The following is a 25723-nucleotide window of genomic DNA, read 5'->3' as shown; positions in this document are numbered from 1 at the left end:
GTAGAGAGCTTGCTTAGCATGCGAGAGGTAGTGGGATCGATGCCCACATTCTCCAAAAAACACAATTTTTTTGTGGATCCAAGAAAGCTCCAGTTCACATTTCATGCAGTTTTGTCTAACGACAACCTACTGTCATGTAACAATGACAAGCAACTTTCATGTAACACTGATGTCACAATGTCAGATGAAAACCAATGACATGACTTACTTTCAGATGAGCAGCGTAGCACACGCAATTGATGCCCACAAACAAAGCTGTGGGAAGTTTCCTTGAAGCCAATGCAGAGGGTAAAAAAAAACAACAACTTAAAATGTACCTATTGGACAGTACAGTGATCGAACCCACGACCTTTGCGTTATTAGCACCACGCTCTAACCAACTGAGCTAACCAGCCGCTTGAAATGTAACAACATTTTTAGGATGCACAGAGGCTCGGCCAGTGCTGGCGCGTAAACGAGCAAGTCCACCAACAGCATAGCCTGACAATACTGGACCCTCTTGGTTGCTCCTTGTGGCAAATTACACAGGCTGGGGAATTAGCTCAAATGATAGAGTGCTTACTTATCATGCGAGAAGTAGTGGGATCGATGCCCACATTCTCCAAAAAACATTTTTTTTTGGTGAATCCAAGAAAGCTCCAGTTCACACTTCATGCAGTTTTGTCTAACGACAACCTACTGTCATGTAACAATGACAAGCAACTTTCATGTAACACTGATGTCACAATGTCAGATGAAAACGAATGACATGACTTACTTTCAGAGGATCAGCGTAGCACACACAATTGATGCCCACAAACAAAGCTGTGGGAAGTTTCCTTGAAGCCAATGCAGAGGGTAAAGAAAAACAACAACTTAAAATGTACCTCATGGCCAGTACAGGGATCAAACCCACGACCTTGGCGAAATTAGCACCACGCTCTAAACAACTGAGCTAACCGGCCGCTTGCAAAGGAGCAACATTTTTAGGATGCACAGAGGCTCGGCCAGTGCTGGCGCCTAAACGAGCAAGTCCACCAACAGCATAGCCTGACAAGACTGGACCCTCTTGGTTGCTCCTTGTGGCAAATCACACAGACTGGGGAATTAGCTCAAATGGTAGAGTGCTTGCTTAGCATGCGAGAAGTAGTGGGTTCGATGCCCACATTCTCCAAAAAACATTTTTTTTTGGTGAATCCAAGAAAGCTCCAGTTCACACTTCATGCAGTTTTGTCTAACGACAACCTACTGTCATGTAACAATGACAAGCAACTTTCATGTAACACTGATGTCACAATGTCAGATGAAAACGAATGACATGACTTACTTTCAGAGGATCAGCGTAGCACACACAATTGATGCCCACAAACAAAGCTGTGGGAAGTTTCCTTGAAGCCAATGCAGAGGGTAAAGAAAAACAACAACTTAAAATTTACCTCATGGCCAGTACGGGGATCGAACCCACGACCTTGGCGTTATTAGCACCACGCTCTAACCAACTGAGCTAATCGGCCGCTTGCAACGGAGCAAAATTTTTAGGATGCAAAGAGCCTCGGCCAGTGCTGGCGCGTAAACGAGCAAGTCCACCAACCGCACAGCCTGACAAGACTGAACCCTTTTGGTTGCTCCTTGTGGCAACACATACAGGCTGGCGGATTAGCTCATATGGTAGAGTGCTTGCTTAGCATGCGAGAGGTAGTGGGATCGATGCCCACATTCTCCAAAAAACACAATTTTTTTGTGGATCCAAGAAAGCTCCAGTTCACATTTCATGCAGTTTTGTCTAACGACAACCTACTGTCATGTAACAATGACAAGCAACTTTCATGTAACACTGATGTCACAATGTCAGATGAAAACAAATGACATGGCTTACTTTCAGAGTAGCAGCGTAGCACACACAATTGATGCCCACAAACAAAGCTGTGGGAAGTTTCCTTGAAGCCAATGCAGAGGGTAAAGAAAAACAACAACTTAAAATGTACCTCATGTCCAGTACGGGGATCGAACCCACGACCTTGGCGTTATTAGCACCATGCTCTAACCAACTGAGCTAACCGGCCACTTTCAAACGAGCAACATTTTTAGGATGCACAGAGGCTCGGCCAGTGCTGGCGCGTAAACGAGCAAGTCCACCAACAGCATAGCCTGACAAGACTGGACCCTCTTGGTTGCTCCTTTTGGCAAATCATACAGGGTGGGGAATTAGCTCAAATGGTAGAGTGCTTGCTTAGCATGCGAGAGGTAGTGGGATCGATGCCCACATTCTCCAAAAAACACAATTTTTTTGTGGATCCAAGAAAGCTCCAGTTCACACTTCATGCAGTTTTGTCTAACGACAACCTACTGTCATGTAACAATGACAAGCAACTTTCATGTAACACTGATGTCACAATGTCAGATGAAAACGAATGACATTACTTATTATCAGAGGAGCAGCGTAGCACACACAATTGATGCCCACAAACAAAGCTGTGGGAAGTTTCCTTGAAACCAATGTAGAGGGTAAAGAAAAACAACAACTTAAAATGTACCTCATGGCAAGTACGGGGATTGAACCCACGTCCTTGGCGTTATTAGCACCACGCTCTAACCAACTGAGCTAACCGGCCGCTTGCGAAGGAGCAACATTTTTAGGATGCACAGAGCCTCGGCCAGTGCTGGCGCGTAAACGAGCAAGTCCACCAACAGCATAGCCTGACAAGACTGGACCATCTTGGTTGCTCCTTGTGGCAAATCATAAAGGCTGGGGAATTAGCTCAAATGGTAGAGTGCTTGCTTAGCATGCCAGAGGTAGTGGGATCGATGCCCACATTCTCCAAAAAACAATTTTTTTTTGTGCATCCATGAAAGCTCCAGTTCACACTTCATGCAGTTTTGTCTAACTACAACCTACTGTCATGTAACAATGACAAGCAACTTTCATGTAACACTGATGTCACAATGTCAGATGAAAACGAATGACATGACTTACTATCAGAGGAGCAGCGTAGCACACACAATTGATGCCCACAAACAAAGCTGTGGGAAGTATCCTTGAAGCCAATGCAGAGGGTAAAGAAAAACAACAACTTAAAATGTACCTCATGGCCAGTACGGGGATCGAACCCACTACCTTGGCGTTATTAGAACCATGTTCTAACCAACTGAGCTAACCGCCCGCTTGCTATGGAGGAAAGTTTTTAGGATGCACAGAGCCTCGACCAGTGCTGGCGCGTAAACGAGCAAGTCCACCAACAGCATAGCCTGACAAGACTGGACCCTCTTGGTTGCTCCTTGTGGCAAATCATACAGGCTGGGGAATTAGCTCAAATGGTAGAGTGCTTGCTTAGTATGCGAGTGGTTGTTTGATCGATGCCCACATTCTCCAAAAAACACAATTCTTTTGTGGATCCAAGAAAGCTCCAGTTCACACTTCATGCAGTTTTGTCTAACGACAACCTACTGTCATGTAACAATGACAAGCAACTTTCATGTAACACTGATGTCACAATGTCAGATGAAAACGAATGACATGACTTACTTTCAGAGGAGCAGCGTAGCACACACAATTGATGCCCACAAACAAAAATGTGGGAAGTTTCCTTGAAGCCAATGCAGAGGGTAAAGAAAAACAACAACTTAAAATGTACCTCATGGCCAGTACAGTGATCGAACACACGACCTTGGCGAAATTAGCACGACGCTCTAAACAACTGAGCTAACCGGCCGCTTGCAAAGGAGCAACATTTTTAGGATGCACAGAGGCTCGGCCAGTGCTGGCGCGTAAACGAGCAAGTCCACCAACCGCACAGCCTGACAAGACTGGACCCTCTTGATTGCTCCTTGTGGCAGTTCATACAGGCTGGGGAATTAGCTCAAATGGTAGAGCGCTTGCTTTGCATGCGAGAAGTAGTGGGATCGATGCCCACATTCTCCCAAAAACGTTTTTTTTTGGTGAATCCAAGAAAGCTCCAGTTCACACTTCATAGAGTTTTGTCTAACGACAACCTACTGTCATGTAACAATGACAAGCAACTTTCATGTAACACTGATGTCACAATGTCAGATGAAAACGAATGACATGACTTACTTTCAGAGGAGCAGCGTAGCACACACAATTGATGCCCACAAACAAAGCTGTGGGAAGTTCCCTTGAAGCTAATGCAGAGGGTAAAGAAAAACAACAACTTAAATTGTACTTCATGGCCAGTACGGGGATCAAACCCACGACCTTGGCGTTATTAGAATCACGCTCGAACCAACTGAGCTAACCAGCCGCTTGAAATGTAACAACATTTTTAGGATGCACAGAGGCTCGGCCAAGTGCTGGCGCGTAAACGAGCAAGTCCACCAACAGCATAGCCTGACAAGACTGGACCCTCTTGGTTGCTCCTTGTGGCAAATCATACCGGCTGGGGAATTAGCTCAAATGGTAGAGTGCTTGCTTAGCATGCGAGAGGTAGTGGGATCGATGCCCACATTCTCCAAAAAACACAATTTTTTTGTGGATCCAAGAAAGCTCCAGTTCACATTTCATGCAGTTTTGTCTAACGACAACCTACTGTCATGTAACAATGACAAGCAACTTTCATGTAACACTGATGTCACAATGTCAGATGAAAACGAATGACATGACTTACTTTCAGAGGAGCAGCGTAGCACACACAATTGATGCCCACAAACAAAGCTGTGGGAAGTTTCCTTGAAGCTAATGCAGAGGGTAAAGAAAAACAATAACTTAAAATGTACCTCATGGCCAGTACGGGGATCGAACCCACGAACTTGGCTTTATTAGCATCACGCTCTCACCAACTGAGCTAACCACCCGCTTGCAATATAACAACATTTTTAGGATGCACAGAGGCTCGGCCAGTGCTGGCGCGTAAACGAGCAAGTCCACCAACAGCATAGCCTGACAAGACTGAACCCTCTTGGTTGCTCCTTGTGGCAAAGCGTACAGGCTGGGGAATTAGCTCAAAAGGTAGAGTGCTTGCTTAGCATGCGAGTGGTAGTGGGATCGATGCCCACATTCTCCAAAAAACAAAAAAAATTTGGTTGATCCAAGAAAGCTCCAGTTCACATTTCATGCAGTTTTGTCTAACGACAACCTACTGTCATGTAACAATGACAAGCAACTTTCATGTAACACTGATGTCACAATGTCAGATGAAAACGAATGACATGACTTACTTTCAGAGGAGCAGCGTAGCACACACAATTGATGCCCACAAACAAAGCTGTGGGAAGTTTCCTTGAAGCCAATGCAGAGGGTAAAGAAAAACAACAACTTAAAATGTACCTCATGCCCAGTACGGGGATCGAACCCACGAACTTACCGTTATTAGCATCACGCTCTCACCAACTGAGCTAACCAGCCGCTTGCAATATAACAACATTTTTAGGATGCACAGAGGCTCGGCCAGTGCTGGCGCGTAAACGAGCAAGTCCACCAACAGCATAGCCTGACAAGACTGAACCCTCTTGGTTGCTCCTTGTGGCAAATCATACATGCTGGGGAATTAGCTCAAATGGTAGAGTGCTTGCTTAGCATGCGAGAGGTAGTGGGATCGATGCCCACATTCTCCAAAAAAAAAAAAAAAAATTGTGGATCCAAGAAAGCTCCAGTTCACATTTCATGCAGTTTTGTCTAACGACAACCTACTGTCATGTAACAATGACAAGCAACTTTCATGTAACACTGATGTCACAATGTCAGATGAAAACGAATGACATGACTTACTTTCAGAGGAGCAGCGTAGCACACACAATTGATGCCCACAAACAAAGCTGTGGGAAGTTTCCTTGAAGCCAATGCAGAGGGTAAAGAAAAACAACAACTTAAAATGTACCTCATGGCCAGTACGGGGATCGAACCCACGACCTTTGCGTTATTATCACCACGCTCTAACCAACTGAGCTAACCAGCCGCTTGCAAAGGAGCAAAATTTTTAGGATTCACAGAGGCTCGGCCAGTGCTGGCGCGTAAACGAGCAAGTCCACGAACAGCATAGCCTGACAAGACTGGACCCTCTTGGTTGCTCCTTGTGGCAAATCATACAGGCTGGGGAATTAGCTCAAATGCTAGAGTGCTTGCTTAGCATGCGATGGGTAGTCGGATCGACACCCACATTCTCCAAAAAACAGACTTTTTTTGTGGATCCAAGAAAGCTCCAGTTCACATTTCATGCAGTTTTGTCTAACGACAACCTACAGTCATGTAACAATGACAAGCAACTTTCATGTAACACTGATGTCACAATGTCAGATGAAAACGAATGACATGACTTACTTTCAGAGGAGCAGCGTAGCACACACAATTGATGCCCACAAACAAAGCTGTGGGAAGTTTCCTTGAAGCCAATGCAGAGGGTAAAGAAAAACAACAACTTAAAATGTACCTCATGGCCAGTACGGGGATCGAACCCACGACCTTTGCGTTATTATCACCACGCTCTAACCAACTGAGCTAACCAGCCGCTTGCAAAGGAGCAACATTTTTAGGATTCACAGAGGCTCGGCCAGTGCTGGCGCGTAAACGAGCAAGTCCACGAACAGCATAGCCTGACAAGACTGGACCCTCTTGGTTGCTCCTTGTGGCAAATCATACAGGCTGGGGAATTAGCTCAAATGCTAGAGTGCTTGCTTAGCATGCGATGGGTAGTCGGATCGACACCCACATTCTCCAAAAAACAGACTTTTTTTGTGGATCCAAGAAAGCTCCAGTTCACATTTCATGCAGTTTTGTCTAACGACAACCTACAGTCATGTAACAATGACAAGCAACTTTCATGTAACACTGATGTCACAATGTCAGATGAAAACGAATGACATGACTTACTTTCAGAGGAGCAGCGTAGCACACACAATTGATGCCCACAAACATAGCTGTGGGAAGTTTCCTTGACGCCAATGCAGGGGGTAAAGAAAAACAACAACTTAAAATGTACCTCATGGCCAGTACGGGGATCGAACCCACGACCTTTGCGTTATTATCACCACGCTCTAACCAACTGAGCTAACCAGCCGCTTGCAAAGGAGCAACATTTTTAGGATTCACAGAGGCTCGGCCAGTGCTGGCGCGTAAACGAGCAAGTCCACGAACAGCATAGCCTGACAAGACTGGACCCTCTTGGTTGCTCCTTGTGGCAAATCATACAGGCTGGGGAATTAGCTCAAATGCTAGAGTGCTTGCTTAGCATGCGATGGGTAGTCGGATCGACACCCACATTCTCCAAAAAACAGACTTTTTTTGTGGATCCAAGAAAGCTCCAGTTCACATTTCATGCAGTTTTGTCTAACGACAACCTACAGTCATGTAACAATGACAAGCAACTTTCATGTAACACTGATGTCACAATGTCAGATGAAAACGAATGACATGACTTACTTTCAGAGGAGCAGCGTAGCACACACAATTGATGCCCACAAACAAAGCTGTGGGAAGTTTCCTTGAAGCCAATGCAGAGGGTAAAGAAAAACAACAACTTAAAATGTACCTCTTGGCCAGTACGGGGATCGAACCAACGACCTTGGCGTTATTAGCACCACGCTCTAACCACCTGAGCTTACCGGCCGCTTGCAATGGAGCAAAATTTTTAGGATGCACAGAGCCTCGGCCAGTGCTGGCGCGTAAACGAGCAAGTCCACCAACAGCATAGCCTGACAAGACTGGACCCTCTTGGTTGCTCCTTGTGGCAAATCATACAGGCTGGGAATTAGCTCAAATGGTAGAGTGCTTGCTTAGCATGCGAGAGGTAGTGGGATCGATGCCCACATTCTCCAAAAAACACAATTTTTTTGTGGATCCAAGAAAGCTCCAGTTCACATTTCATGCAGTTTTGTCTAACGACAACCTACTGTCATGTAACAATGACAAGCAACTTTCATGTAACACTGATGTCACCATGTCAGATGAAAACGAATGACATGACTTACTTTCAGAGGAGCAGCGTAGCACACACAATTGATGCCCACAAACAAAGCTGTGGGAAGTTTCCTTGAAGCCAATGCAGAGGGTAAAGAAAAACAACAACTTAAAATGTACCTCATGGCCAGTACGGGGATCGAACCAACGACCTTGGCGTTATTAGCACCACGCTCTAACCACCTGAGCTTACCGGCCGCTTGCAATGGAGCAAAATTTTTAGGATGCACAGAGCCTCGGCCAGTGCTGGCGCGTAAACGAGCAAGTCCACCAACAGCATAGCCTGACAAGACTGAACCCTCTTGGTTGCTCCTTGTGGCAAATCATACAGGCTGGGAATTAGCTCAAATGGTAGAGTGCTTGCTTTGCATGCGAGAGGTAGTGGGATCGATGCCCACATTCTCCAAAAAACACAATTTTTTTGTGGATCCAAGAAAGCTCCAGTTCACATTTCATGCAGTTTTGTCTAACGACAACCTACTGTCATGTAACAATGACAAGCAACTTTCATGTAACACTGATGTCACAATGTCAGATGAAAACGAATGACATGACTTACTTTCAGAGGAGCAGCGTAGCACACACAATTGATGCCCACAAACAAAGCTGTGGGAAGTTTCCTTGAAGCCAATGCAGAGGGTAAAGAAAAACAACAACTTAAAACGTACCTCATTGCCAGTACGGGGATCGAAACCACGACCTTGGCGTTATTAGCACCACGCTCTAACCAACTGAGCTAACCGGCCGCTTATGAAAGAGCAACATTTTTAGGATGCACAGAGGCTCGGCCAGTGCTGGCGCGTAAACGAGCAAGTCCACCAACAGCATAGCCTGACAAGACTGGACCCTCTTGGTTGCTCCTTGTGGCAAATCATACAGGCTGGGGAATTAGCTCAAATGGTAGAGTGCTTGCTTAGCGTGCGAAGGGTAGTCGGATCGATACCCACATTCTCCAAAAAACAGTCTTTTTTTGTGGATCCAAGAAAGCTCCAGTTCACATTTCATGCAGTTTTGTCTAACGACAACCTACAGTCATGTAACAATGACAAGCAACTTTCATGTAACACTGATGTCACAATGTCAGATGAAAACGAATGACATGACTTACTTTCAGAGGAGCAGCGTAGCACACACAATTGATGCCCACAAACAAAGCTGTGGGAAGTTTCCTTGAAGCCAATGCAGAGGGTAAAGAAAAGCAACAACTTAAAATGTACCTCATGGCCAGTACGGGGATCGAACCAACGACCTCGGCGTTATTAGCACCACGCTCAAACCACCTGAGCTTACCGGCCGCTTGCAATGAAGCAAAATTTTTAGGATGCACAGAGCCTCGGCCAGTGCTGGCGCGTAAACGAGCAAGTCCACCAACAGCATAGCCTGACAAGACTGGACCCTCTTGGTTGCTCCTTGTGGCAAATCATACAGGCTGGGAATTAGCTCAAATGGTAGAGTGCTTGCTTAGCATGCGAGAGGTAGTGGGATCGATGCCCACATTCTCCAAAAAACACAATTTTTTTGTGGATCCAAGAAAGCTCCAGTTCACATTTCATGCAGTTTTGTCTAACGACAACCTACTGTCATGTAACAATGACAAGCAACTTTCATGTAACACTGATGTCACCATGTCAGATGAAAACGAATGACATGACTTACTTTCAGAGGAGCAGCGTAGCACACACAATTGATGCCCACAAACAAAGCTGTGGGAAGTTTCCTTGAAGCCAATGCAGAGGGTAAAGAAAAACAACAACTTAAAATGTACCTCATGGCCAGTACGGGGATCGAACCAACGACCTTGGCGTTATTAGCACCACGCTCTAACCACCTGAGCTTACCGGCCGCTTGCAATGGAGCAAAATTTTTAGGATGCACAGAGCCTCGGCCAGTGCTGGCGCGTAAACGAGCAAGTCCACCAACAGCATAGCCTGACAAGACTGAACCCTCTTGGTTGCTCCTTGTGGCAAATCATACAGGCTGGGAATTAGCTCAAATGGTAGAGTGCTTGCTTAGCATGCGAGAGGTAGTGGGATCGATGCCCACATTCTCCAAAAAACACAATTTTTTTGTGGATCCAAGAAAGCTCCAGTTCACATTTCATGCAGTTTTGTCTAACGACAACCTACTGTCATGTAACAATGACAAGCAACTTTCATGTAACACTGATGTCACAATGTCAGATGAAAACGAATGACATGACTTACTTTCAGAGGAGCAGCGTAGCACACACAATTGATGCCCACAAACAAAGCTGTGGGAAGTTTCCTTGAAGCCAATGCAGAGGGTAAAGAAAAACAACAACTTAAAACGTACCTCATTGCCAGTACGGGGATCGAAACCACGACCTTGGCGTTATTTGCACCACGCTCTAACCAACTGAGCTAACCGGCCGCTTATGAAAGAGCAACATTTTTAGGATGCACAGAGGCTCGGCCAGTGCTGGCGCGTAAACGAGCAAGTCCACCAACAGCATAGCCTGACAAGACTGGACCCTCTTGGTTGCTCCTTGTGGCAAATCATACAGGCTGGGGAATTAGCTCAAATGGTAGAGTGCTTGCTTAGCGTGCGAAGGGTAGTCGGATCGATACCCACATTCTCCAAAAAACAGTCTTTTTTTGTGGATCCAAGAAAGCTCCAGTTCACATTTCATGCAGTTTTGTCTAACGACAACCTACAGTCATGTAACAATGACAAGCAACTTTCATGTAACACTGATGTCACAATGTCAGATGAAAACGAATGACATGACTTACTTTCAGAGGAGCAGCGTAGCACACACAATTGATGCCCACAAACAAAGCTGTGGGAAGTTTCCTTGAAGCCAATGCAGAGGGTAAAGAAAAGCAACAACTTAAAATGTACCTCATGGCCAGTACGGGGATCGAACCAACGACCTCGGCGTTATTAGCACCACGCTCAAACCACCTGAGCTTACCGGCCGCTTGCAATGGAGCAAAATTTTTAGGATGCACAGAGCCTCGGCCAGTGCTGGCGCGTAAACGAGCAAGTCCACCAACAGCATAGCCTGACAAGACTGGACCCTCTTGGTTGCTCCTTGTGGCAAATCATACAGGCTGGGAATTACCTCAAATGGTAGAGTGCTTGCTTAGCATGCGAGAGGTAGTGGGATCGATGCCCACATTCTCCAAAAAACACAATTTTTTTGTGGATCCAAGAAAGCTCCAGTTCACATTTCATGCAGTTTTGTCTAACGACAACCTACTGTCATGTAACAATGACAAGCAACTTTCATGTAACACCGATGTCACAATGTCAGATGAAAACGAATGACATGACTTACTTTCAGAGGAGCAGCGTAGCACACACAATTGATGCCCACAAACAAAGCTGTGGGAAGTTTCCTTGAAGCCAATGCAGAGGGTAAAGAAAAACAACAAGTTAAAAGGTACCTTATGGCCAGTACGGGGATCAAACCCAGGACCTTGGCGTTATTAGCACCACGCTCTAACCAACTGAGCTAACCGTCTGCTTGCAACGGAGCAACATTTTTAGGATGCACAGAGCCTCGGCCAGTGCTGGCGCGTAAACGAGCAAGTCCACCAACAGCATAGCCTGACAAGACTGGACCCTCTTGGTTGCTGCTTGTGGCAAATCATAAACGCTGGGGAATTAGCTCAAATGCTAGAGTGCTTGCTTAGCATGAGAGAGGTAGTGGGATCGATGCCCACATTCTCCAAAAAACACAATTTTTTTGTGGATCCAAGAAAGCTCCAGTTCACACTTCATGCAGTTTTGTCTAACGACAACCTACTGTCATGTAACAATGACAAGCAACTTTCATGTAACACTGATGTCACAATGTCAGATGAAAACGAATTACATGACTTACTATCAGAGGAGCAGCGTAGCACACACAATTGATGCCCACAAACAAAGCTGTGGGAAGTTTCCTTGAAGCCAATGCAGAGGGTAAAGAAAAACAACAACTTAAAATGTACCTCTTGGCCAGTACGGGGATCGAACCCACGACCTTGGCGTTATTAGCATCACGCTCTAACCAACTGAGCTAACCAGCCGCGTGCAACGGAGCAAAATTTTTAGGATGCACAGAGCCTCGGCCAGTGCTGGCACGTAAACGAGCAAGTCCACCAACAGCATAGCCTGACAAGACTGGACCCTCTTGGTTGCTCCTTGTGGCAAATCATAAACGCTGGGGAATTAGCTCAAATGGTAGAGTGCTTGCTTAGTATGTGAGAGGTAGTGGGATTGATGCACACATTCTCCAAAAAACACAATTTTTTTGTGGATCCAAGAAAGCTCCAGTTCACACTTCATGCAGTTTTGGTTTTGTTCAACGACAACCTACTGTCATGTAACAATGACAAGCAACTTTCATGTAACACTGATGTCACAATGCCAGATGAAAACGAATGACATGACTTACTTTCAGAGGAGCAGCGTAGCACACACAATTGATGCCCACAAACAAAGCTGTGGGAAGTTTCCTTGAAGCCAATGCAGAGGGTAAAGAAAAACAACTACTTAAAATGTACCTCTTGGCCAGTACGGGGATCATACCCAGGACCTTGGCGTTATTAGCACCACGCTCTAACCAACTGAGCTAACCGGCCGCTTGCGACGGAGCAACATTTTTAGGATGCACAGAGCCTCGGCCAGTGCTGGCGCGTAAACGAGCAAGTCCACCAACAGCATAGCCTGACAAGACTGGACCCTCTTGGTTGCTCCTTGTGGCAAATCATACAGGCTGGGGAATTAGCTCAAATGGTAGAGTGCTTGTTTAGCATGCGAGAGGTAGTGGGACTGATGCCCACATTCTCCAAAAAACACATTTTTTTTGTGGATCCAAGAAAGCTCCAGTTCACACTTCATGCAGTTTTGTCTAACGACAACCTACTGTCATGAAACAATGACAAGCAACTTTCATGTAACACTGATGTCACAATGTCAGATGAAAACGAATGACAAGACTTACTATCAGAGGAGCAGCGTAGCACACACAATTGATGCCCACAAACAAAGCTGTGGGAAGTTTCCTTGAAGCCAATGCAGAGGGTAAAGAAAAACAACAACTTAAAATGTACCTCAAGACCAGTACGGGTATTGAACCCACGACCTTTGCGTTATTTGCACCACGCTCTAACCAACTGAGCTAACCGGCCGCTTGCAATGTAGCAAAACTTTTAGGATGCACAGAGCCTCGGCCAGTGCTGGCGCGTAAACGAGCAAGTCCACCAACAGCATAGCCTGACAAGACTGGACCCTCTTGGTTGCTCCTTGTGGCAAATCATAAAGGCTGGGTAATTAGCTCAAATGGTAGAGTGCTTGCTTAGCATGCGAGACGAAATGGGATCGATGCCCACATTCTCGAAAAATCACAATTTTTTTGTGGATCCAAGAAAGCTCCAGTTCACAGTTCATGCAGTTTTGTCTAACGACAACCTACTGTCATGAAACAATGACAAGCAACTTTCATGTAACACTGATGTCACAATGTCAGATGAAAACGAATGACACGACTTACTACCAGAGGAGCAGCGTAGCACACACTATTGATGCCCACAAACAAAGCTGTGGGAAGTTTCCTTGAAGCCAATGCAGAGGGTAAAGAAAAACAACAACTTAAAATGTAACTCAAGACCAGAACAGGGATTGAACACACGACCTTGGCGTTATTAGCACCACGCTCTAACCAACTGCGCTAACCGGCCGCTTGCAACGTAGCAAAACTTTTAGGATGCACAGAGCCTCGGCCAGTGCTGGCGCGTAAACGAGCAAGTCCACCAACAGCATAGCCTGACAAGACTGGACCCTCTTGGTTGCTCCTTGTGGCAAATCATACAGGCTGGGGAATTAGCTCAAATGGTAGAGTGCTTGTTTAGCATGCGAGAGGTAGTGGGACTGATGCCCACATTCTCCAAAAAACACATTTTTTTTGTGGATCCAAGAAAGCTCCAGTTCACACTTCATGCAGTTTTGTCTAACGACAACCTACTGTCATGAAACAATGACAAGCAACTTTCATGTAACACTGATGTCACAATGTCAGATGAAAACGAATGACACGACTTACTATCAGAGGAGCAGCGTAGCACACACAATTGATGCCCACAAACAAAGCTGTGGGAGGTTTCCTTGAAGCCAATGCAGAGGGTAAAGAAAAACAACAACTTAAAATGTACCTCAAGACCAGTACGGGGATTGAACCCACGACCTTGGCTTTATTTGCACCACGCTCTAACCAACTGAGCTAACCGGCCGCTTGCAATGTAGCAAAACTTTTAGGATGCACAGAGCCTCGGCCAGTGCTGGCGCGTAAACGAGCAAGTCCACCAACAGCATAGCCTGACAAGACTGGACCCTCTTGGTTGCTCCTTGTGGCAAATCATAAAGGCTGGGGAATTAGCTCAAATGGTAGAGTGCTTGCTTAGCATGCGAGACGAAATGGGATCGATGCCCACATTCTCCAAAAAACACAAATTTTTTGTGGATCCAAGAAAGCTCCAGTTCACAGTTCATGCAGTTTTGTCTAACGACAACCTACTGTCATGAAACAATGACAAGCAACTTTCATGTAACACTGATGTCACAATGTCAGATGAAAACGAATGACACGACTTACTACCAGAGGAGCAGCGTAGCACACACAATTGATGCCCACAAACAAAGCTGTGGGAAGTTTCCTTGAAGCCAATGCAGAGGGTAAAGAAAAACAACAACTTAAAATGTACCTCAAGACCAGTACGGGGATTGAACCCACAACCTTGGCGTTATTAGCACCACGCTCTAACCAACTGCGCTAACCGGCCGCTTGCAACGTAGCAAAACTTTTAGGATGCACAGAGCCTCGGCCAGTGCTGGCGCGTAAACGAGCAAGTCCACCAACAGCATAGCCTGACAAGACTGGACCCTCTTGGTTGCTCCTTGTGGAAAATCATAAACGCTGGGGAATTAGCTCAAATGGTAGAGTGCTTGCTTAGCATGCGAGAGGTAGTGGGATCGATGCCCACATTCTCCAAAAAACACAATTTTTTTGTGGATCCAAGAAAGCTCCAGTTCACACTTCATGCAGTTTTGTCTAACGACAACCTACTGTCATGTAACAATGACAAGCAACTTTCATGTAACACTGATGTCATAATGTCAGATGAAAACGAATGACATGACTTACTATCAGAGGAGCAGCGTAGCACACACAATTGATGCCCACAAACAAAGCTGTGGGAAGTTTCCTTGAAGCCAATGCAGAGGGTAAAGAAAAACAACAACTTAAAACGTACCTCATGGCCAGTCCGGGGATCGAACCCACGACCTTGGCGTTATTAGCACGAAGCTCTAACCAATTGAGCTAACCGGTCGCTTGCAATGAATGAAAATTTTTAGGATGCACAGAGCCTCGGCCAGTGCTGGCGCGTAAACGAGCAAGTCCACCAACAGCATAGCCTGACAAGACTGGACCCTCTTGGTTGCTCCTTGTGGCAAATCATACAGGCTGGGGAATTAGCTCAAATGGTAGACTGCTTGCTTAGCATGAGAGAGGTAATGGGATCGATGCCCACATTCTCCAAAAAACACTATTTTTTTGTGGATCCAAGAAAGCTCCAGTTCACACTTCATGCAGTTTTGTCTAATGACAACCTACTGTCATGTAACAATGACAAGCAACTTTCATGTAACACTGATGTCACAATGTCAGATGAAAACGAATGACATGACTTACTTTCAGAGTAGCAGTGTAGCACACACAATTGATGCCCACAAACAGAGCTGTGGGAAGTTTCCTTGAAGCCAATGCAGAGGGTAAAGAAAAACAACAACTTAAAATGTATCTCATGGCCAGTACAGGGATCGAACCCACGACCTTGGCGTTATTAGCACCACGCTCTAACCAACTGAGCTAACCGGCCGCTTGCAACAGAGCCAAATTTTTAGGATGCACAGAGCCTCGGCCAGTGCTGGCGCGTAAACGAGCAAGTCCACCAACAGCATAGCCTGACAAGACTGGACCCTCTTGGTTGCTCCTTGTGGCAAATCATAAAGGCTGGGGAATTAGCTCAAATGGTAGAGTGCTTGTTTAGCATGCGAGAGGTAGTGGGACTGATGCCCACATTCTCCAAAAAACACATTTTTTTTGTGGATCCAAGAAAGCTCCAGTTCACACTTCATGCAGTTTTGTCTAACGACAACCTACTGTCATGAAACAATGACAAGCAACTTTCATGTAACACTGATGTCACAATGTCAGATGAAAACGAATGACACGACTTACTATCAGAGGAGCAGCGTAGCACACACAATTGATGCCCACAAACAAAGCTGTGGGAGGTTTCCTTGAAGCCAATGCAGAGGGTAAAGAAAAACAACAACTTAAAATGTACCTCAAGACCAGTACGGGGATTGAACCCACGACCTTGGCTTTATTTGCACCACGCTCTAACCAACTGAGCTAACCGGCCGCTTGCAATGTAGCAAAACTTTTAGGATGCACAGAGCCTCGGCCAGTGCTGGCGCGTAAACGAGCAAGTCCACCAACAGCATAGCCTGACAAGACTGGACCCTCTTGGTTGCTCCTTGTGGCAAATCATAAAGGCTGGGGAATTAGCTCAAATGGTAGAGTGCTTGCTTAGCATGCGAGACGAAATGGGATCGATGCCCACATTCTCCAAAAAACACAAATTGTTTGTGGATCCAAGAAAGCTCCAGTTCACAGTTCATGCAGTTTTGTCTAACGACAACCTACTGTCATGAAACAATGACAAGCAACTTTCATGTAACACTGATGTCACAATGTCAGATGAAAACGAATGACACGACTTACTACCAGAGGAGCAGCGTAGCACACACAATTGATGCCCACAAACAAAGCTGTGGGAAGTTTCCTTGAAGCCAATGCAGAGGGTAAAGAAAAACAACAACTTAAAATGTACCTCAAGACCAGTACGGGGATTGAACCCACAACCTTGGCTTTATTAGCACCACGCTCTAACCAACTGCGCTAACCGGCCGCTTGCAACGTAGCAAAACTTTTAGGATGCACAGAGCCTCGGCCAGTGCTGGCGCGTAAACGAGCAAGTCCACCAACAGCATAGCCTGACAAGACTGGACCCTCTTGGTTGCTCCTTGTGGAAAATCATAAACGCTGGGGAATTAGCTCAAATGGTAGAGTGCTTGCTTAGCATGCGAGAGGTAGTGGGATCGATGCCCACATTCTCCAAAAAACACAATTTTTTTGTGGATCCAAGAAAGCTCCAGTTCACACTTCATGCAGTTTTGTCTAACGACAACCTACTGTCATGTAACAATGACAAGCAACTTTCATGTAACACTGATGTCATAATGTCAGATGAAAACGAATGACATGACTTACTTTCAGAGGAGCAGCGTAGCACACACAATTGATGCCCACAAACAAAGCTGTGGGAAGTTTCCTTGAAGCCAATGCAGAGGGTAAAGAAAAACAACAACTTAAAATGTACCTCGTTGCCAGTCCGAGGATCGAACCCACGACCTTGGCGTTATTAGCACGAAGCTCTAACCAATTGAGCAAACCGGTCGCTTGCAATGAATGAAAATTTTTAGGATGCACAGAGCCTCGGCCAGTGCTGGCGCGTAAACGAGCAAGTCCACCAACAGCATAGCCTGACAAGACTGGACCCTCTTGGTTGCTCCTTGTGGCAAATCATACAGGCTGGGGAATTAGCTCAAATGGTAGACTGCTTGCTTAGCATGAGAGAGGTAATGGGATCGATGCCCACATTCTCCAAAAAACACTATTTTTTTGTGGATCCAAGAAAGCTCCAGTTCACACTTCATGCAGTTTTGTCTAATGACAACCTACTGTCATGTAACAATGACAAGCAACTTTCATGTAACACTGATGTCACAATGTCAGATGAAAACGAATGACATGACTTACTTTCAGAGTAGCAGTGTAGCACACACAATTGATGCCCACAAACAGAGCTGTGGGAAGTTTCCTTGAAGCCAATGCAGAGGGTAAAGAAAAACAACAACTTAAAATGTATCTCATGGCCAGTACGGGGATCGAACCCACGACCTTGGCGTTATTAGCACCACGCTCTAACCAACTGAGCTAACCGGCCGCATGCAACAGAGCCAAATTTTTAGGATGCACAGAGCCTCGGCCAGTGCTGGCGCGTAAACGAGCAAGTCCACCAACAGCATAGCCTGACAAGACTGGACCCTCTTGGTTGCTCCTTGTGGCAAATCATAAAGGCTGGGGAATTAGCTCAAATGGTAGAGTGCTTGCTTAGCATGCGAGACGAAATGGGATCGATGCCCACATTCTCCAAAAAACACAATTTTTTTGTGGATCCAAGAAAGCTTCAGTTTACAGTTCATGCAGTTTTGTCTAACGACAACCTACTGTCATGAAACAATGACAAGCAACTTTAATGTAACACTGATGTCACAATGTCAGATGAAAACGAATGACACGACTTACTACCAGAGGAGCAGCGTAGCACACACAATTGATGCCCACAAACAAAGCTGTGGGAAGTTTCCTTGAAGCCAATGCAGAGGGTAAAGAAAAACAACAACTTAAAATGTACCTCAAGACCAGTACGGGGATTGAACCCACGACCTTGGCGTTATTAGCACCACGCTCTAACCAACTGCGCTAACCGGCCGATTGCAACGTAGCAAGACTTTTAGGATGCACAGAGCCTCGGCCAGTGCTGGCGCGTAAACGAGCAAGTCCACCAACAGCATAGCCTGACAAGACTGGACCCTCTTGGTTGCTACTTTTGGCAATTTAAAAAGGCTGGGGAATTAGCTCAAATGGTAGAGTGCTTGCTTAGCATGTGAGAGGTAGTGGGATTGATGCCCACATTCTCCAAAAAATACATTTTTTTTGTGGATCCAAGAACGCTCCAGTTCACACTTCATACAGCTTTGTCTAAGGACAACCTACTGTCATGTAACAATGACAAGCAACTTTCATGTAACACTGATGTCACAATGTCAGATGAAAACAAATGACATGACTTACTTTCAGAGGAGCAGCATAGCACACACAATTGATGCCAACAAACAAAGCTGTGGGAAGTTTCCTTGAAGCCAACAAAGAGGATAAAGAAAAACAAAAACTCAAGATAAACCTCATGGCCTGTACAGGGATCGAAACAACGACCTTGCCGTTATTAGCAGCACGCTCTAACCAACTGAGCTAACCAGGCACTTGCAATGGAGCAAAATGTTTAGGATGCACAGAGCCTCGGCCAGTGCTGGCGCGTAAACGAGCAAGTCCACCAACAGCATAGCCTGACAAGACTGGACCCTCTTGGTTGCTCCTTGTGGCAACTCATAAAGGCTGGGGAATTAGCTCAAATGGTAGAGTGCTTGCTTAGCATGCGAGATGTAGTGGGATCGATGCCCACATTCTCCAAAAAACATTTTTTTTTTGTGGATCCAAGAAAGCTCCAGTTCACACTTCATGCAGTTTTGTCTAACGACAACCTACTGTCATGTAACAATGACAAGCAACTTTCATGTAACACTGATGTCACAATGTCAGATGAAAACGAATGACATGACTTACTTTCAGAGGAGCAGCGTAGCACACACAATTGATGCCCAAAAACAAAGCTGTGGGAAGTTTCCTTGAAGCCAATGCAGAGGGTAAAGAAAAACAACAACTTAAAATGTACCTCATGGCCAGTACAGGGATCAAACCCACAACCTTGGCGTTTTTAGCACCACGCTCTAAACAACTGAGCTAACAAGCCTCTTGCACTGGAACAACATTTTTAGGATGCACAGAGGCTCGGCCAGTGCTGACGCGTAAACGAGCAAGTCCACCAACAGCATAGCCTGACAAGACTGGACCCTCTTGGTTGCTCCTTGTGGCAAATCATAAACGCTGGGGAATTAGCTCAAATGGTAGAGTGCTTGCTTAGCATGCGAGAGGTAGTGGGATCGATGCCCACATTCTCCAAAAAACACAAATTTTTTGTGGATCCAAGAAAGATCCAGTTCACACTTCATGCAGTTTTGTCTAACGACAACCTACTGTCATGTAACAATGACAAGCAAATTTCATGTAACACCGATGTCACAATGTCAGATGAAAACGAATGACATGACTTACTTTCAGAGGAGCAGCGTAGCACACACAATTGATGCCCACAAACAAAGCTGTGGGAAGTTTCCTTGAAGCCAATGCAGAGGGTAAAGAAAAACAACAACTTAAAATGTACCTCAAGACCAGTACGGGGATTGAACCCACAACCTTGGCGTTATTAGCACCACGCTCTAACCAACTGCGCTAACCGGCCGCTTGCAACGTAGCAAAACTTTTAGGATGCACAGAGCCTCGGCCAGTGCTGGCGCGTAAACGAGCAAGTCCACCAACAGCATAGCCTGACAAGACTGGACCCTCTTGGTTGCTCCTTGTGGAAAATCATAAACGCTGGGGAATTAGCTCAAATGGTAGAGTGCTTGCTTAGCATGCGAGAGGTAGTGGGATCGATGCCCACATTCTCCAAAAAACACAATTTTTTTGTGGATCCAAGAAAGCTCCAGTTCACACTTCATGCAGTTTTGTCTAACGACAACCTACTGTCATGTAACAATGACAAGCAACTTTCATGTAACACTGATGTCATAATGTCAGATGAAAACGAATGACATGACTTACTATCAGAGGAGCAGCGTAGCACACACAATTGATGCCCACAAACAAAGCTGTGGGAAGTTTCCTTGAAGCCAATGCAGAGGGTAAAGAAAAACAACAACTTAAAATGTACCTCATGGCCAGTCCGGGGATCGAACCCACGACCTTGGCGTTATTAGCACGAAGCTCTAACCAATTGAGCTAACCGGTCGCTTGCAATGAATGAAAATTTTTAGGATGCACAGAGCCTCGGCCAGTGCTGGCGCGTAAACGAGCAAGTCCACCAACAGCATAGCCTGACAAGACTGGACCCTCTTGGTTGCTCCTTGTGGCAAATCATACAGGCTGGGGAATTAGCTCAAATGGTAGACTGCTTGCTTAGCATGAGAGAGGTAATGGGATCGATGCCCACATTCTCCAAAAAACACTATTTTTTTGTGGATCCAAGAAAGCTCCAGTTCACACTTCATGCAGTTTTGTCTAATGACAACCTACTGTCATGTAACAATGACAAGCAACTTTCATGTAACACTGATGTCACAATGTCAGATGAAAACGAATGACATGACTTACTTTCAGAGTAGCAGTGTAGCACACACAATTGATGCCCACAAACAGAGCTGTGGGAAGTTTCCTTGAAGCCAATGCAGAGGGTAAAGAAAAACAACAACTTAAAATGTATCTCATGGCCAGTACAGGGATCGAACCCACGACCTTGGCGTTATTAGCACCACGCTCTAACCAACTGAGCTAACCGGCCGCTTGCAACAGAGCCAAATTTTTAGGATGCACAGAGCCTCGGCCAGTGCTGGCGCGTAAACGAGCAAGTCCACCAACAGCATAGCCTGACAAGACTGGACCCTCTTGGTTGCTCCTTGTGGCAAATCATAAAGGCTGGGGAATTAGCTCAAATGGTAGAGTGCTTGTTTAGCATGCGAGAGGTAGTGGGACTGATGCCCACATTCTCCAAAAAACACATTTTTTTTGTGGATCCAAGAAAGCTCCAGTTCACACTTCATGCAGTTTTGTCTAACGACAACCTACTGTCATGAAACAATGACAAGCAACTTTCATGTAACACTGATGTCACAATGTCAGATGAAAACGAATGACACGACTTACTATCAGAGGAGCAGCGTAGCACACACAATTGATGCCCACAAACAAAGCTGTGGGAGGTTTCCTTGAAGCCAAAGCAGGGTAAAGAAAAACAACAACTTAAAATGTACCTCAAGACCAGTACGGGGATTGAACCCACGACCTTGGCTTTAGTTGCACCACGCTCTAACCAACTGAGCTAACCGGCCGCTTGCAATGTAGCAAAACTTTTAGGATGCACAGAGCCTCGGCCAGTGCTTGCGCGTAAACGAGCAAGTCCACCAGCAGCATAGCCTGACAAGACTGGACCCTCTTGGTTGCTCCTTGTGGCAAATCATAAAGGCTGGGGAATTAGCTCAAATGGTAGAGGGCTTGCTTAGCATGCGAGACGAAATGGGATCGATGCCCACATTCTCCAAAAAACACAAATTGTTTGTGGATCCAAGAAAGCTCCAGTTCACAGTTCATGCAGTTTTGTCTAACGACAACCTACTGTCATGAAACAATGACAAGCAACTTTCATGTAACACTGATGTCACAATGTCAGATGAAAACGAATGACACGACTTACTACCAGAGGAGCAGCGTAGCACACACAATTGATGCCCACAAACAAAGCTGTGGGAAGTTTCCTTGAAGCCAATGCAGAGGGTAAAGAAAAACAACAACTTAAAATGTACCTCAAGACCAGTACGGGGATTGAACCCACAACCTTGGCGTTATTAGCACCACGCTCTAACCAACTGCGCTAACCGGCCGCTTGCAACGTAGCAAAACTTTTAGGATGCACAGAGCCTCGGCCAGTGCTGGCGCGTAAACGAGCAAGTCCACCAACAGCATAGCCTGACAAGACTGGACCCTCTTGGTTGCTCCTTGTGGAAAATCATAAACGCTGGGGAATTAGCTCAAATGGTAGAGTGCTTGCTTAGCATGCGAGAGGTAGTGGGATCGATGCCCACATTCTCCAAAAAACACAATTTTTTTGTGGATCCAAGAAAGCTCCAGTTCACACTTCATGCAGTTTTGTCTAACGACAACCTACTGTCATGTAACAATGACAAGCAACTTTCATGTAACACTGATGTCATAATGTCAGATGAAAACGAATGACATGACTTACTATCAGAGGAGCAGCGTAGCACACACAATTGATGCCCACAAACAAAGCTGTGGGAAGTTTCCTTGAAGCCAATGCAGAGGGTAAAGAAAAACAACAACTTAAAATGTACCTCATTGCCAGTCCGGGGATCGAACCCACGACCTTGGCGTTATTAGCACGAAGCTCTAACCAATTGAGCTAACCGGTCGCTTGCAATGAATGAAAATTTTTAGGATGCACAGAGCCTCGGCCAGTGCTGGCGCGTAAACGAGCAAGTCCACCAACAGCATAGCCTGACAAGACTGGACCCTCTTGGTTGCTCCTTGTGGCAAATCATACAGGCTGGGGAATTAGCTCAAATGGTAGACTGCTTGCTTAGCATGAGAGAGGTAATGGGATCGATGCCCACATTCTCCAAAAAACACTATTTTTTTGTGGATCCAAGAAAGCTCCAGTTCACACTTCATGCAGTTTTGTCTAATGACAACCTGCTGTCATGTAACAATGACAAGCAACTTTCATGTAACACTGATGTCACAATGTCAGATGAAAACGAATGACATGACTTACTTTCAGAGTAGCAGTGTAGCACACACAATTGATGCCCACAAACAGAGCTGTGGGAAGTTTCCTTGAAGCCAATGCAGAGGGTAAAGAAAAACAACAACTTAAAATGTATCTCATGGCCAGTACGGGGATCGAACCCACGACCTTGGCGTTATTAGCACCACGCTCTAACCAACTGAGCTAACCGGCCGCTTGCAACAGAGCCAAATTTTTAGGATGCACAGAGCCTCGGCCAGTGCTGGCGCGTAAACGAGCAAGTCCACCAACAGCATAGCCTGACAAGACTGGACCCTCTTGGTTGCTCCTTGTGGCAAATCATAAAGGCTGGGGAATTAGCTCAAATGGTAGAGTGCTTGCTTAGCATGCGAGACGAAATGGGATCGATGCCCACATTCTCCAAAAAACACAATTTTTTTGTGGATCCAAGAAAGCTTCAGTTTACAGTTCATGCAGTTTTGTCTAACGACAACCTACTGTCATGAAACAATGACAAGCAACTTTCATGTAACACTGATGTCACAATGTCAGATGAAAACGAATGACACGACTTACTACCAGAGGAGCAGCGTAGCACACACAATTGATGCCCACAAACAAAGCTGTGGGAAGTTTCCTTGAAGCCAATGCAGAGGGTAAAGAAAAACAACAACTTAAAACGTACCTCAAGACCAGTACGGGGATTGAACCCACGACCTTGGCGTTATTAGCACCACGCTCTAACCAACTGCGCTAACCGGCCGATTGCAACGTAGCAAGACTTTTAGGATGCACAGAGCCTCGGCCAGTGCTGGCGCGTAAACGAGCAAGTCCACCAACAGCATAGCCTGACAAGACTGGACCCTCTTGGTTGCTACTTTTGGCAATTTAAAAAGGCTGGGGAATTAGCTCAAATGGTAGAGTGCTTGCTTAGCATGTGAGAGGTAGTGGGATTGATGCCCACATTCTCCAAAAAATACATTTTTTTTGTGGATCCAAGAACGCTCCAGTTCACACTTCATACAGCTTTGTCTAAGGACAACCTACTGTCATGTAACAATGACAAGCAACTTTCATGTAACACTGATGTCACAATGTCAGATGAAAACAAATGACATGACTTACTTTCAGAGGAGCAGCATAGCACACACAATTGATGCCAACAAACAAAGCTGTGGGAAGTTTCCTTGAAGCCAACAAAGAGGATAAAGAAAAACAAAAACTCAAGATAAACCTCATGGCCTGTACAGGGATCGAAACAACGACCTTGCCGTTATTAGCAGCACGCTCTAACCAACTGAGCTAACCAGGCACTTGCAATGGAGCAAAATGTTTAGGATGCACAGAGCCTCGGCCAGTGCTGGCGCGTAAACGAGCAAGTCCACCAACAGCATAGCCTGACAAGACTGGACCCTCTTGGTTGCTCCTTGTGGCAACTCATAAAGGCTGGGGAATTAGCTCAAATGGTAGAGTGCTTGCTTAGCATGCGAGATGTAGTGGGATCGATGCCCACATTCTCCAAAAAACATTTTTTTTTTGTGGATCCAAGAAAGCTCCAGTTCACACTTCATGCAGTTTTGTCTAATGACAACCTACTGTCATGTAACAATGACAAGCAACTTTCATGTAACACTGATGTCACAATGTCAGATGAAAACGAATGACATGACTTACTTTCAGAGGAGCAGCGTAGCACACACAATTGATGCCCAAAAACAAAGCTGTGGGAAGTTTCCTTGAAGCCAATGCAGAGGGTAAAGCAAAAACAACAACTTAAAATGTACCTCATGGCCAGTACGGGATCAAACCCACAACCTTGGCTTTATTAGCACCACGCTCTAAACAACTGAGCTAACACGCCTCTTGCAATGGAACAACATTTTTAGGATGCACAGAGGCTCGGCCAGTGCTGGCGGGTAAACGAGCAAGTCCACCAACAGCATAGCCTGACAAGACTGGACCCTCTTGGTTGCTCCTTGTGGCAAATCATGAAGGCTGGGGAATTAGCTCAAATGGTAGAGTGCTTGCTTAGCATGCGAGAGGTAGTGGGATCGATCCCCACATTCTCCAAAAAACACAATTCTTTTGTGGATCCAAGAAAGATCCAGTTCACACTTCATGCAGTTTTGTCTAATGACAACCTACTGTCATGTAACAATGACAAGCAAATTTCATGTAACACCGATGTCACAATGTCAGATGAAAACGAATGACATGACTTACTTTCAGAGGAGCAGCGTAGCACACACAATTGATGCCCACAAACAAAGCTGTGGGAAGTTTCCTTGAAGCCAATGCAGAGGATAAAGAAAAACAACAACTTAAAATGTACCTCATGGCCAGTACGCGGATCAAACCCACAACCTTGGCTTTATTAGCACCACGCTCTAACCAACTGAGCTAACCATCCGCTTGCAATGTAACAAAATGTCTAGGATGCACAGAGGCTCGGCCAGTGCTGGCGCGTAAACGAGCAAGTCCA

General features: G+C 45.6%; 7 non-coding genes across 7 annotated transcripts; 1 reads left to right on the top strand and 6 right to left on the bottom strand.

Moving 5' to 3' along the window:
* Window positions 1-15697: 15697 nt before the first annotated feature.
* Window positions 15698-15771, bottom strand: trnai-aau (transfer RNA isoleucine (anticodon AAU)). Its single transcript has one exon. It is a non-coding gene; the product is annotated as a tRNA-Ile (tRNA).
* Window positions 15772-17893: 2122 nt separating this feature from the next.
* On the bottom strand, window positions 17894-17967 carry trnai-aau (transfer RNA isoleucine (anticodon AAU)). Its single transcript has one exon. It is a non-coding gene; the product is annotated as a tRNA-Ile (tRNA).
* Window positions 17968-19540: 1573 nt separating this feature from the next.
* Window positions 19541-19614, bottom strand: trnaf-aaa (transfer RNA phenylalanine (anticodon AAA)). Its single transcript has one exon. It is a non-coding gene; the product is annotated as a tRNA-Phe (tRNA).
* Window positions 19615-21187: 1573 nt separating this feature from the next.
* Window positions 21188-21261, bottom strand: trnai-aau (transfer RNA isoleucine (anticodon AAU)). The gene has a single exon. It is a non-coding gene; the product is annotated as a tRNA-Ile (tRNA).
* A 473-nt stretch (window positions 21262-21734) lies between these two features.
* Window positions 21735-21808, bottom strand: trnas-acu (transfer RNA serine (anticodon ACU)). The gene has a single exon. It is a non-coding gene; the product is annotated as a tRNA-Ser (tRNA).
* Window positions 21809-23381: 1573 nt separating this feature from the next.
* Window positions 23382-23455, bottom strand: trnai-aau (transfer RNA isoleucine (anticodon AAU)). Its single transcript has one exon. It is a non-coding gene; the product is annotated as a tRNA-Ile (tRNA).
* A 1783-nt stretch (window positions 23456-25238) lies between these two features.
* trnaa-agc (transfer RNA alanine (anticodon AGC)) lies at window positions 25239-25311 on the top strand. The gene has a single exon. It is a non-coding gene; the product is annotated as a tRNA-Ala (tRNA).
* Window positions 25312-25723: the final 412 nt, after the last annotated feature.

The sequence above is a fragment of the Salvelinus fontinalis genome, chromosome 22, assembly GCF_029448725.1.
Source record: "Salvelinus fontinalis isolate EN_2023a chromosome 22, ASM2944872v1, whole genome shotgun sequence".
In the NCBI taxonomy this organism is placed as follows: domain Eukaryota; kingdom Metazoa; phylum Chordata; class Actinopteri; order Salmoniformes; family Salmonidae; genus Salvelinus; species Salvelinus fontinalis.
Note: the sequence above shows the minus strand (reverse complement) of the source record. Positions and strands in the feature narration are given on the sequence as shown.